Below are 14,523 nucleotides of genomic sequence, written 5' to 3' on the forward strand. Positions count from 1 at the left end.
TTATTTATTTATTTTCATAAATATAAAGTACCCAATTCATTTTTTTTTCAAATTAAGGGACAATTTAATGTGGCCAACCAACCTAACCTGCACATCTTTGGGTTGTGGGGGTGACAGTGAACCGGGGCCAGGATAGAACGTGGGCACTCAGCACCGTGCTGCCGCAGTGTTTTTTAAAAAATTAATTTAGAGTACCCAATTAATTTTTTCCAATTAAGGGGCAATTTAGCATGGCCAATCCACCTAGCCTGCACATCCTTTGGGTTGTGGGGGCGAAACCCACGCAAACACGGGGAGAATGTGCAAACTCCACACGGACAGTGACCCAGAGCGTGGATCGAACCTGGGACCTTGGTGCCGTGAGGCTGCAGGGACTAACCCACTGCGCCACTGTGCTGCCCAAGTGATGCAGCAGTGTTAACCACTGCGCAACTATGCTGCCCCTAGAAATGGAGATTTGTAAATTTCTTCCCTTGCTTTCCAAAATGATTTGAAGAAAACAAGCAGTGCGAGAAGTTAAGGAAAATATTTTTTCAGTGAAGCTGATTGAAGAGTTCTGATTTATTTTGGGAAATTAGATACACTGCACTCACTCAGACTGCACATCCCAAATTCAGCTCTCAGGCGCAGCACTGGGCTAAACTATCAAATCAAAACGCAGGTTTTTGGGAAAAGTCGAGGCCTTCAGGTCAAATCTTTAAAGAAGACATTAACAGACATTTCAAAAATGTCTCTGTCCCTCCCACGTCACCGTCTCATATTCAGCAATGACCCATTAACAAAACTCAGCCTGTAAATCAGAAGGGAAATGCTTCCAATAAACACCCTCAATATCCAACACACAGCCAATCAAACAGCTCAGCACAAAGCACCGAGTAAACAGGTCTCTGAGTTGGATGTTCTCACACAGCATAAGGGGCATTTCCACAGCTGATTGCCCACAGGATAGTCAGACTGCCTGAACATTAGTGTGGATATTGTGCAATGTAATGATTGTAAATTGTGCTCCTTCACTCACCATCTCCTGACTTGGTTTTGAGTCCGTACAGGAAGTGAAGCAGCTGTGGTAGAGGAAGAGGAGAGAATGGGCAGAGTGGGTGGGCTCTCTGATTGACGTCTCTCACAGACAATCCAAATATTTCTGCAGTAACAGGAGTTTCCTGAAGTTTGGGAAACTGACCGGGGAAACAGAGGAGACTTTGAGCAGCAGATCAGGTGGGGAATAAAAGTGAGGAATAAAACCTCATTTATTGCAGCAGCTGTCTTAGTTCTCCCTGGGAAACGTTTGATAGATTCTTTTTAAAAATGATTTTAGAGTACCCAATTATTTTTTTCCAATTAAGCGGCAATTTAGCGTGGCCAATTCATCTGTCCTGCACATATTTGGGTTTTGGGGGTGAAACCTACACCGACACGGGGAGAATATACAAACTCCACATGGACAGTGACCCGGCGACGGGATTAAACCCGGGTCCTCAGTGCCGTGAAGCAGTAGTGCTAACCACTGCACCACCGTCCAACCGTGGATAGAGATTTTAATGTGGGAACAGCATTCTTCATCCTCAGAGGCTTTCAAACTGACAACATCAGTGTGGGATGTGTAGCCTCGGATGCCTTTGACAGCAGATCATAAGAAGAAGGCCCACAGCATCCAAGGCAGCGACTGCGGGGTAAGTACATGCACAGGTGTGAGAGAGACAGTGGCGGACTGGGTATAAAAATATTGGTTGCCAGGAGACAAAGGGGGCCCACCCACAACTACAATGCTATCATTTAATTTTCATGACAAATAAATAAAATTTTCAAAAAATACATGTGGAAAAAAGGGTACAATTAACATTTTTGTGGAAAAAATGTGTATTTCTTAGTAATTATAGTGTACATGTACTGTATATATTACTGGCAGTAGATACCAAATGTAAATACAGAATGCTATAATTGAATTTTTTATTTTAATTTTTTAATTTTAAGTAATTGGTTGATATTTTTGAATAGTTTACTGCACAATTTACACATTAGCATGCAGTCCACCATATTAAGAGCAATCGTTTGTGTTCGCTAGATGATTGTGCGAATCTGCCAATAATTGCTTCTGCATCCAATTCATCTAACAATTCCTTTTCAATGGATAGCAACATGTATGATTCCAAATTCTCCTCAGACAGCGAATTTCTTAACCTTGTTTTTATGATCTTTAGCTTTGAAAATGTCCTCTCACATTGGACTTGAGTAACTGATAGTGTGCAGATGACTTTATAAAGTTCATAAAGGTTATCATATGCCTTGTCATGAAGTCTGTTGGATGCCAGAATTTTTAGTACACACGATGGGCAAGTGCTGCAAATTTTACAATTGTTGCAACTGGAATCCATATTCTCACCACCATTAAGCAATAGCTTTAATACATCAAAGTTTGAAGCAAAAGAAAACAATTCCAATATTACTTGATCTTTGCTGATTTGTGGAAACAGCTTAATAATACCTTCCAATGCTTCATTTTCAAGGCCCTTCTCTGCAATAGTTTTAAACTTTGCTGGGTCCAAGCAGGACAAATCTTTATACAACTGTTTGTGTTGTACAAAGCGCGATTCTAGTGACTGGACAATGCGATCCATTATTAGGTTAAACACATTTACTCGAAAATCAGCTAGAGAATCTGAGGAATTTATTTCATCATCAATAAGCTCATCTGCCATTCTTTTCTTCTTCCTCTGCCTCTTAACTGGCAATGCTGTTTCCAACGCATCAATTTCCAATGTTTGATTTTCATCCATATTCATCTGTGAAATCCTGTCATTATATTTATTTACAAATTCCAAAGCCTTGCTGTGAACGTTATCAAATGTTCTTGTCTGTTCCTTCAACTTTGTTGCAGCTGAATCTACCAAACTCCATGCAGTAAACATATCTAAACCACTTGTCTGTAGATAACTTGATAACGGGGTTGTACTTTCAAATATATACAAGTAAGTAAATGCTGTCAATATGGTTTCAAACTTTAGAAGACTTTGAAGTAAAACATTTGCTTCATGTTTTGTTTTTGCATCAAACTTTTCTGAATCTTGTATCATTGATAAGCATGTCAATAGATTTACGAAAGTACTGACAGCAGCATCATCAAAACGTCCAAATATAGTTGTTGCTGCATTGGATTTTCCTGACCATCTGGTCTCACCAATTAGCTTTAATCATTTCATTTTTTCTTGTCCTAGATGTTTTCCAACAACTTCTATCCATACAGCCATTCTCTTGTATGATGCTTTCACAAAAGTTGCTATATTCTGGAGTAAATTGAAAAAAGAAACTGCAGGCACACAATATTTTGTTGTTTCAGTTATCACCAAATTCAAGACATGGGCATAGCACCATATATGAACATGTTGATCAGCCACATCAGCAGTTTTACTTTGTAAACCATTATACTGGCCACGGTAGCTTGCAGCGCCATCTGTGCTATCAGATAAACATTTTTGGGGGTCAATTTTAAGATGCTGTAATGTTTCAATCAATAGTTCAAAAAGTCCCTGTCCTGTACCATCATTACTTGGCACAACTGAAAGTAGTCGCTCACAGATAATACCTTTAAGCACATACCGAATAATAATGCTAAACTGATCAATGGATGAACTTTCTTGTGTTGAATCAACCTGAATAGAATAATATTTCGCTTGAGAAACTTCATAACTAATTCTTTCTTGTATCATATTCTTCATAATTTTGATTAACATGTTTATAGTTGTTTTACTCAGGTATGTAACAAGTCCACCATGGCCTTTACTTTGAGCCTTTCCTTGTTGCTCTAATCGTTTGATTCTTTGTTTAGACTTGTTTTGCAGTGCAGAAACGTGAGCTGACATAATGGGGTCATATTTTGCCATCAACTGCACTGTAGCTACGAAATTGCCATGATTCAGAACCTCATTATCTAGAGTGTAGGCTGATTCATTTCTGTGACCTCGAAAAGGAAGTGCTTGCTTGCCTAACATCTTTATGATGTCTATAATCCTCATGACAATACTTCTCTGCTTCAATACTTCTTTCCCTTTAATTAGTGACGCTGCAAAAAATCTATCTAAGGTGCCATCATTAACCACACTGATATATTGCTGAGCATTTCTGTCATGTGTTGTTGTCGATTCATGTAAAGTCAAGCTCTGGCTAATATGCCTGTAGTCACTAAAGCCACGTACAAAGGGTGATGGATTACAAGTGTTGGGAAACTCAAAGGCTAAGCAGTATGAACAATATAAGCATCTATTTTCTTTGTTATATGTTAGCCATTTTCTTGGGACTGAGTCATTCATAATTTTCCTCATACAAACGAGCATTAAATGGCAGATCATCAAGTGGCTGAAGTGGATGTTCAGCAAAAAACTGTTTCAGCTTTGCTCATGATGGATATTGGAAGATTCCAGTAATTGATCTTTCATTTTCTTGCATCGGTTCATTTACAGGATGTGCTTCAGAAACCAAGTCACTTATGCTTGAAGGAATATCTGATTCCCTGTCACTAGTTGAAGCTATGTGTTCAGATGTTGCAACTACAGGCAGTACAACCGGAACAAGGAAGCCAGAAGAAATATTGGGCCTGGGTTGATTAGTAATGGATGCACTTGTATTTGTCTCTACATTCAAAGTCGCTCTTCTCTGTTCTTGTAACTCGCATGTCATTGCATCATCACCATGAGCATTGTTTCTTGCTTCTTGATTATTTGTTGCAGAACTGGATATTGATTGTGGTATTATAAACTCTGTAATAGGCCTGCATCGCTTGGCTGATTCCTTTCTTTCTGCTTCTTTTTGTTCTTTGCGTTTTAGTGACCCAGATTTATGCTTTTTCTTTTCCATGCTGGTAGGGGTAATATTCCTGAAATAAAAACTTAATTAAAAATAGCACACATTGGGAAAAATGAATATTGATGATTGCAAGAATAACTTGAAGGAACGCCAGATAAACCCCTACTTGATAAAAAATATAAAATAACTTACTTACACTTCAATAGGCTATATTCATTAATCAATACTACTGTGGCCTATGCAGCTTCAGAAGAGGAGACAATCCACTGTCCAGTGTTCACACCAGCAAGCAACTGAGCCAACTGTTGAAACCTAGACGTTTGGTCCGACTATAGTAAGACATTAAGAATGGTCCCACGACCAAAGTTAACATGTCCAGTTTGATACCAGTGTAGTGTTATAAGTCGCAACCCTTTGAGTTTACCGATCATGGCTTATCACTTCAATATCTTTGACCTCATGATTCACGGTCAAATGTACCGCTTCTCCTTCTCGGTGACCTCACGAGCCTATGTCCTGCTTGATATCCTTTCAAGTTGCCGACCATCTCAAATCACGAACTGTAACTTTATCTTTAAATTCACACACTCTTGCTGAAAACGTGGATTTCCAACTATGTCCGACCCGGGTGAACCAGCCCCCCCCCCCCCCCCCCCCCCCCCATTCCTTTTCACATCCGTTTAACACTGCTTTGTTCCTTCATACACTGAGTGATTACTTGTTTGTCTCTTTATTGCATTTTTATTTGGTATTGCTCTTTTTAAAAACAATTATATTTTATTAAGTTAGAATACAAATCTCAGGAAAGAAGTTGGAGATTTATTTATCTAATTAATTATAATTTTTAAGGGCCCTTCAGAGATTCACGGGCCCCTTCTTGGCTCTCCGGGCCCCGGACCGACTGAACCAAGACTACTGCTTGATATCCTTTGAAGTTGCCGACCATCTCAAATCACGAATTGTAACTTTATCTTTAAATTCACACACTCTTGCTGAAAACATGGAATTTCCTTAATTATGCCCGACCCGGGCCCCCCTATTCCACATCCTTCCACTACCTCCCCTGCTTCGTTCCTTTTCATGAACTGCTTACTTGTGTCCTGTTCTCTTTTTTTTCTTATTTTTTATTACTAAAACAGTTGTCTGTGTTTGTTTCTTTATTGCATTTTTATTTGATATGGGGGCCCACTTCATCAGGGGCCTACTTGCCATCGGGCAAGCTGACACCCTGGCCAGTCCGCCACTGGAGAGAGACACAGGAGAGATGAGGAGAAGAGAAAGTAAAAGAGAATAGAGACAAAGAGATTGACCCAGTGAACAGGCAGTGACATGGGGAGTTCATCTCTGCTTATGTTTTAAACGTACTGCTGCAGAGTAACTCTTATGACTGAGGGAGTGGCATTGACTCAGTGATTGACTCTGAATCTGGGATGTATTGGGGAGTGATCCCTCAGTCCTCTCTGCCGGCCTCCAGCCCGTCACCTAGTGCTGCCTTTTACCTCACCTGACCCCATGTCCCTTTCCAGGATTTGGGAGGTGACAACACATTTAAGGCTTTTGCAAGGACAGAATGGTTTGTTTTCTTCAGCAGAGGGAAGATAAGAGCAGATTTAACGGAGAGGGACAACATCTGAAGAGAGAGAACCAGGAACAATACCAGCCAACATGGGGACCCCAGGAGGGGAAGCTGGGTGATCAGCAGTTTAGTTGGAATAGGATTGAGCGAACAGGAGGAGGGTGTCATGATCAAGATGACCTCAGAGAGGACATGAATGGAGATAAGAGAGAAACTAGAGAAAGATGTGAGTTCAGGGCTCGGGCAAAGGGGAGCATTAATGGAAGTTTATCCAGGTGGGCTTGTAGAAGGGAGGGAAGTGACAGAGGCAGCTGATGGGATTATTTCAAATTTATTTCCCTGAGCAGGGAGGGCAATACTAGGGAGCAGAGCTTTAACGTTACTGATTAAAGGATTAAACGGGAGTTGAGTAATTTTTTCACCCAGAGGATGGTGAGGGTCTGGAACTCACTGTCTGAAAAGGTGATAGAGGCAGAAACTCATCACATTTAAAAAACACTGGGATATGAATTTGAAGGAATAACCTCTCACATTTAAAATGTGGATGGAATAACTTCTCCACGTTGACACTGTCCCATCAAACATTCACGCACGGGCTAGATACTGAGTCAAACTCTGTCTAAACTGTCCCTAGAGTATGGGATTAACCCAGATCACTCTCACGGCTGGATTAGGATTAAGACTCATCTGCTTCAGTCACTCAGATGCTCCTGTGTTACTGACCTTCATGCCATCGGATGCCATGTTTGGGAGCAGGACTCAGGGAAATAGAGTCCTCCAGACACAGCGTATTAGTGGTGGGAGGGTCACTGCAGCCTCGCATTACTGAGGAACACCAGGGATTTTCAGACATCAATGGTCGTTCTGGAGTGTGGCTCTATTCGAATCACAAACTGTGGCCAAGCCATGGCTTACTAGGGAAATTAGAGATAGTATTAGATTCAAAGAAGAGGCATACAAATTAGCAAGATAAAGCAATAGACTGAGGATTGGGAATAGTTAAAAAATTCAGCAAAGGCCAAGGGATTGATTAAAAGGGGGAAAATACAATCTGAAAGTAAACTAGCGGGGAGTATAAAAACTGACTGCAAAAATTTCTATAAGTATGTGAAGAGAAAAATATTGACAAAAACGAAAGTCAGAAATGGGAGAATTCATCACGGGGAAATGGCTGAGGAACTAAATTTGTACTTTGCTTCTGTCTTCACAAAGGAAGACATGAATAATGTACCGGAAGTTCTGAGTAACAAAAGTTTTAGTGAGGAGCTGAAGGAAATTAGTATCAGTAGAGAAATTATTTTGGGAAAATTTATGGGATTGAAGGTGGATGAATCTCCAGGGCCTGATAATCTTCATCCCAGAGTGCCTAAGGAAGTTGTCGTAGCAATAGTAGATCCATTTGTGGTCAAAAAGGAAGGCAGAGAGAAAACAGGGAACTATAGACTAATGAGCCTATCGTCCGTAGTAGGCTAGTTGCTAGAGTCCGTTCTCAAGAATTTCATAGTACAGCATTGGGTGGCAGTGGTGTAATCAGACAGAGTCAGCATGGATTTACGAAAGGAAAATCATGCTTGATAAATCTACTCGAATTCTTTGAAGATGTAACTAGTACAGTTGGCCATGGAGAACTGGTGGATGTGGTTTATTTAGACTTTCAGAATGCTTTCAACAAGGTCTCACACAGCAGATTAATATGTAAAGTTAAAGCCCATGGGATTGCGGGTAGTGTCTTGAGATGGATAGAAAGCTGGTTACCAGACAGGAAGCAAAAAGCTGGAATAAATGGGTCTTTTTCTTATTGGCAGGCAGCGACTAGTGGGGTACCACAAGGATCCCCAACGGTTCACATTATGTATTAATGATTTGGATGAGGGAACAAAATATATTATTTCCCAATTTGCAAATGATGCAAAGTTGGGTGGGAGGATGAGCTGTGAGGAGGATGTAGAGATGCTTCAGTGGGATTTGGACAGGCTGAGTGAGTGGGCATATATATGACAGATGCAGTATATTGTGGATAAATGTGACGTTATTCGGCTTGGTAGCAGAAATAGAAAGGCAGGTTGTTATTTCAATGGGGTAAATTGAGAGAGATGGATACTCAGAGAGACCTTGGTGTCCTTGTGCATCGATTGCTGAAAGTAGGCGTGCAGGTACAGCAGGCAGTATGTTGGCCTTCACAGCGAGAGGATTTGAGTATAGGAATAGAGATGATTTACTGCAATAGTTGAGCAGTAGTGAGGCCACACCTCGGACAGGATTTACCGACTGTTCACACCGGCGGGAAATTCCGGTCCTATGCCGGTGCATGGGTTTCCCAGTGGCGAGGCTTTCTGTCAATGGAAAATCCCACTGACAACGGCGGGAGCGGTAGATCCCGCTGGTGGGCCGTCTCCCCTTCTGAAAAACACGCGGCGGGGTGGTCAGTAAATCCCGCACCTGGAATATTGTGTGCAGATTTGGTAGTGTTATCTCAGGAACGATGTTCTTACTATGGAGGGACTGCAGCCAAGGTTTACCAGGCTGATTCCTGGGATGGCGGGACTGTCATACGAGGAGACATTAAGTCGGTTAGGATTATATTGTTTGAAGTTTAGAAGAGTGAGAGGGGATCTCATAGAAACTTAGAAAATTCTAACAGGGTTAGACTGGGGAGATTCAGAAAGAATGTTCCCAATGGTGTCCGGGGGGGGGGGGGGGGGGGGAGTAACCTACGAGGACCGGGAACTATATTTTGGCTTGCCGGAAGAAGTGGCGGTCTTTATGAAAAACAACAACCTGGGGGACCCATAGGGACTTTTTTTTAAAAACTGGTCGGTAGCGATTTAAATCAAAACGTTCTGTGGTGCACTGTAACTTGAGTTCCGATGACCGAGAAGAGAACGATTTCTCGGAGTTATCTAACTTTGACCTGTTAGTGTATGTACCAAGGTACAGTTTCTTCCTATATGTTTGTGTTTGTAAAAAAGAAAAAAATGCAGGGGGGTGAATAAAATTTCTCAAATTGAGATATTCTAGGAATGAAAGACATTTGTCTGAGATTTTGAATGCATAATTTTTTCTGTCTTTCCATTTATCCTGTTTGTTTTCACTTCCATTGTTTGGAGCTCTGTTTGAAAGTGATGGGATTGATCAGATGTTGTAACGGGGGAGGGATGGGCCGTTGTGCCTCGACCTTAAGTGGATGGTTTGTATGCTTCCTTTGTTTGGTGCTATTGTTTTGAAAACTTACGTTAAGAGTTGGGGAGTAAAGATCCAGCAGGTGGTAGAATCCTAGGAGCCAGGGGGGCGACCTGCTAGGCTAGCTGGTAAAGCTGGTTCAGGGGAGCGAAGTGGGGGGTGAGCTGAAAAGTGACGGGGTAGGGAGGCGAGGGGATGGGGGGGGGGGGGGAACTGTTGATGATTAGGGGACTTCCAGGAGGCTGGAGATGGAGACTAGATGACGGTTGCTGTCGAGGGGCGGATCTGGGGAGGTGCGTGCCATGGGCTAAGGACTGGCCTAGGAAAGGTCATGGCTGATCGACAGGGGAGGGGGGCAAGAGTCCCCCCCCCCCCCCCCGACCAGACTGGTTACGTTGGAATGTTCGTGGCCAGAATGGGCCGGTCAAGAGGACCCATGTGTTTGCCCACTTGAGACAGATAAAGGCGGATGTGGCCATGTTACAGGAGTCACACTTGAAGCTGGGGGATCGATTTAGACTGGAAAAGGGATGGGTCGGACAGGTGTTCCATTCATGATTGGAGTTTAAAACAAGGGGGTAGCCATCTTGAATAACAAAAGGGTGGCGTTTGAGGTGGGGAAAATAGAGACAGACCCGTGAGGCAGATTTATTACGGTTAGCGGGAAACCGGAGGGAATGGCAGTGGTGTTAGTAAATATAAATGCCTCGAGCTGGGATGACATTGCGTTTGTTAGGAAGATGCAGGGAAATGTCCCGGACCTCAACTCGCACCGGTTGATTATGGGGGGTGATTTTAACGTGGTCTTGGATCCTAGGATGGACCGGTCGAGTTCTAGGTCGGGGAAGTATCAACAATGGCGAAAGAGCTGCGGGGGTTCATGGAGCGCATTGAGGATGTTGATCCGGGGAGATTGGAGAAGCCAAGGAGCAAGGAATATTCATTCTACTCTCATGTGCACAAGGTGTACTCCAGGATCGATTTTTTTACACTACATCGTTAGCGGGGGTGGTGGACACACACAATAGTAATATCAGAGCATGCACCACATTGGCTCGAGCTACAGGTGAACACGGGAAATTCTCAGCGCCTACAGTGAAGGCTAGATGCAGGCTAGAGCAGACGACAAGATATGTGAGCGAGTGAGGGAGGCCATTCGGGGGTATATAAAAACCAACGCCACGGGAGAGACTGCCGCTGTGGGAGGCATTGAAAGCGGTCATCAGAGGGGAATATATTTCGATTCGGGCCCACAGGGAGAGGGCTGGACAGGCTAGTATGGGAAATGTTAGATGTGGATAGAAGAGATATGGAGTCCCCGAATGAGGAGCTCCTGAAGGAGCGTCAGAGACTACAAATGGATTTTGGGCTCCTTTCCACAGGCAAGGCGGAGGGCAGCTGAGGAGGGTAAAAGGGGCAGTATATCAATATGGGGAGAAAGCTAGCAGGATGTTGGCACATCAGCTGAGGAAGCAGGAGGCGGTGAGAGAAATCTTCGTGGAGAGGCTAGATTTCCAGAAAGTGGATGAGGAGCTGGTGGGAGTCTTGCGGGGCCCAATTGGCCTCGGTAAAGTGATGGACGGATTGGGTGCAATGCAATCAGGTAAGGCCCCGGGACCTGACAGATTCCTAATGGAATTTTATAAAAAGTTTTCGGCGTTAGTGGGACCGCTGTTAGTTAAGGCTTTCAATAAATCCAAGGCGTTGGGAGTGCTTCCCCCAATGCTATCAAGGCATCAATTTCTCTCATCCTGAAGCGAGACAAGGACCCGGAGAGCTGTGGATCGTACAGACCAATTTCCCTTTAAAATGTAGATGCTAAATTACTGGCAAAGATCTTGGCTACCAGAAAAAGAACTGTGTCCCGGAGGTAATAGGGGAGGATCATACGGGATTTGTGAAGGGCAGGCACTTGATGTCCAATATTAGATGGCTTCTCAATGTTATAATGATGCCAGCTGAGCGGCATGAGGCTGAGGTGGTAGTAGCCATGGACGCGGAGAAGGCTTTCGACCGGATGGAGTGGACATACTTATGGGATATTTTAGGCAGGTTTGGGTTTGGGCAGGGATTTGTGGACTGGGTCCGGCTGTTGTATCAGGCCCCGGTGGGAAATGTGAGAACCAATCGATCCCGGTCAGAATATTTTAATCTCGGGAGAGGGATAAGACAGCAAGGCAGGGATGCCCGCTCTCCCCGTTACTGTTTGCCCTGGCCATAGAGCCTTCAGCAATGGCCCTTAGAGCATCGAGTGCGTGACGGGGGATAGTGGGGGGCACCGGGTTTCTCTCTATGCGGATGACTTGCTGCTTTATGTTACAGACCCGATGGTAAATTATGGAGGTACTGGGAGAATTTGAGCAATTTTTAGGCTGCAAGTTAAATATGGGAAAGAGTGAGATGCTTATGATCCAGGCACGGAGGCAGGAAAGGAGACTGAGGGAGTTACCTTTTAAAGTGGTGGCGGGGGGTTTTAGATATTTAGGGATTCAAGTGGCTAAAGAGTGGGGCAGCTCCACAAGTTCAATCTGGGCAAAGCGGTCGACTAAATGAAAAGGGATTTCCACAGATGGGACATGCTCCCGCTGATGCTAACGGGAAGGGCACAGATGGTGAAGATGACAGTTCTCCCAAGACTGCTTTTCTTTTTTCAATGCCTTCCAATCTTTGTCCCAAGGGCTTTTTTTTAGAAAAATAAACGTGGCGATTGCAGGTTTTGTGTGGGTGGGGAAAACCCCGCGAATAAAGAGGGCACTCCTGGAGCGAGGTCGCAGAAAGGGAATCCTGGCCCTCCCGAGCTTTATTATTACTGGGCGGCCAACATATTGATCGTCAGGAAATGGGTACTGGTGGAGGGGTCAGCCTGGAAGCGAGTGGAAGCGGCATCTGCAAGGGGGGGGGGGGGGGGAGAGGAGGGGGGAGGGGGAGAGGGGGGGGGGAGGGGGGGGAGAGGAGGGGGGAGGAGGGGAGGGAGGGAGGAGGGGGAGGGAGGGGAGGGAGGGGAGGTGGGGATGTGGGGGGAGGGGGGGGAGGGAGGGGGGGAGAGGGGGGGGGGGGAGGGGGGGTTTGGGTTACGGGTATAGGGTGGATACATGGGTTTGAGTAGGGTGATCATTGCTCGGCACAACATCGAGGGCCTAAGGGCCTGTTCTGTGCTGTACTGTTCTAAGGTGATGTCAAAAACTGGGGTTGGAGCGGGGTGGATTTTGGAGATATAAGGAGTTTATTGAGTGGGAGGAGGCCCCGATCAGGGAAGTGAAGCAGAAGTGGGAAGAGAAGCTGAAAATGGAAAAGTGGGAAAAAGCCTTGAAGAGAGTCAATTCATCCTCGTCCTGTGCCAGACTTAGCCTGATCCAGTTCAAAGTGGCCCAGATGAGCAGGTTCTTTGACGAGATGGAGGACAGATGCGGGCAGTGTGGGGGTAGCCCAGCAAACCATGTGCATATGTTTTCGGCATGTCCGAAGTTGAGTGGATTCTTTTTTTTAAATTTAGAATACCCAATTTTTTTTTACAGTTGAGGGGCAATTTAATGTGGCCAATCCACCTGACCTGCACATCTTTGGGTTGTGGGGGTGAAACCCACACAGACGTGGGGAGAATGTGCAAACTCCACACGGACTGTGACCCAGGGCCGGGATTCAAACCTGGGCCCTCAGCGTCGCAGTCCTAGTGCTATCCACTGCGCCACATGCCACCTTAATTGAGGGGATTCTGGTAGGGATTTGCGGATTTTATGTCAGAAGTTCTGGAAGGGAGGGTAACTCCGAGTCCAGAACTGGCAATATTTGGATGTTGGATGATCCGGGGGCCAAAGGGGAGAGGGGGGGGGGGGGGAGGCCAATGTCCTGGCCTTCTCCACCCTGGTGGCCCAGAGACGGATTTTGCTGGGATGGAGGGACCCGGAGCCTCCGTCGTCAGGTGTGTGGGTCAGCGATATGGTAGGGTTTCTCAGCCTGGAAAAAAATCAAGTTCGCCTTGAGAGGATCAACTCAGGGGTTCGCCCGGAGATGGCAGCTACTCATCGACTTCTTCAAAGAAAATAGCACGTCAACAGTAAGTGTGGGGGGGGGGGGGGGGGGGGGGAAAGAAAACAGGAAGCACATGGCCGTGTTAGATAAGGACAGGGAACTCAGTATATTGGTAATTAGGGAATAGGGCGGGGGTAGTAGGGGACATTGTTTTTTCATTGTTGTATCGGCCCATGCGGTTGTTTCAGAAATGTTAACATGTAGACCTGTGAAAATTACAAATGCTTCAATAAAATATTTTCTAGAAAAAAAATGAATCTTAAACTTAAATAGAGGTAAAGACGAAAGAGGAGCTAGCTGAAGTAAGCTGGAAAATTAGGTTAAGGAGTAGACCACTATTAATGCTGTTTCAGAAACTTGACCTGTTTCTCGACAGCGGGAGGTGGCCCGCTGTTCACTGTTGGCGGGATACTTTGTTCCTGCTGCTGTCAATGGGAATTACCATTCCAGCCACCCGATGCCGCTGGGAAACCCACAGCAGGGAAGTGTTGTTGCCGGGACCCGAAAATTCAGACCATATAACCAGGTAAAGAGGGGTGGCGGGTCAGAAAATAGGATAGAATAAAGAGGAAGAAATTAGGGAACGAGAGAATGCTAGCCAGAAATCTAAAAACTGACAGTAAGATTTTCTACAAATTCTTAAAAGAAGTGTGAGCAAAGTGAACTTTGGTCCGAAAGAAAGTGAATCTGAGGAATTTTACACCATTGTTGATGAAAAAGGATACAAGTAACATCCCAGAAATAACTGTAAATCAGGAAATGGGAGGGAGGAACTCAGTAAAATTACACTCATCAGGGAAGTGGTACTAAGCAAATTGATGGATGTGGGCCAACAAGCCCCATGGGTCCTGGTGGATTTCATCCTGGGGTCTTAAACGAAGTGGCGAGTAAGGTAATGGATGCACTGGCTTCAATTTTACAAAATTCACTTGATTTGGGGG

The 14,523-nt window shown here is 44.6% G+C and overlaps 1 pseudogene; it reads right to left on the minus strand.

Moving 5' to 3' along the window:
* Nucleotides 1–1,043, minus strand: part of LOC119976705 — a 72,052-nt pseudogene extending 71,009 nt beyond the window's left edge.
* Nucleotides 1,044–14,523: the final 13,480 nt, after the last annotated feature.

This window comes from Scyliorhinus canicula, chromosome 13, assembly GCF_902713615.1.
Source record: "Scyliorhinus canicula chromosome 13, sScyCan1.1, whole genome shotgun sequence".
NCBI classification, from domain to species: Eukaryota; Metazoa; Chordata; class Chondrichthyes; order Carcharhiniformes; family Scyliorhinidae; genus Scyliorhinus; species Scyliorhinus canicula.